Raw genomic sequence first — 589 nt, 5'->3', positions numbered from 1 at the left:
ATTTTTTAAATAATGATGACAATATTCACTATCTAAGCATTCCTCGGTATACTACCAACAAATTACGCCCCTGTACCCAAGTAGCCTACCTAAGTTAATTTACATTTCATGTAAAAAATAAGAAATCAAAAAAGACCAAAGTATTATGCTAAATATCCGTACAAACGAACATGTTTGTTGTTTAACTTTCGTTGATAAACAACACAATACAGCCTAATAATGTAGGCTAGTTAAATAGAAATAACTTTAACTGCTTGAAACAGTAAACGTTACATTTTAGAAACTTCACAAATACTAATCAATAATAATAAATAGTAACGTAGAACAAAAATATTAGCCTAGGCTTGTAACAACATAAGTCAGATGTTGAAAAACCTGGCTGGGAAGACGGCGATAACATGAATTTTCTGTTCTTCAACGAGAAAATAAAATCGCAGACACGACACAATGACGGCGTTAATTATACAACGCAGTGTTTACGATCATAAACAACTAACATTAATATCAATAACTCCTCTGGCTTTAGACTTTACCTTTTAGAGCTTGTTCTTGTCGGCGCAATATAAGTTTATATGCAGCTAAACAAAAT

This window comes from Danio aesculapii, chromosome 1 (genome assembly GCF_903798145.1).
Source record: "Danio aesculapii chromosome 1, fDanAes4.1, whole genome shotgun sequence".
Classification (NCBI taxonomy): domain Eukaryota; kingdom Metazoa; phylum Chordata; class Actinopteri; order Cypriniformes; family Danionidae; genus Danio; species Danio aesculapii.
This window is presented reverse-complemented; position numbering follows the sequence as displayed.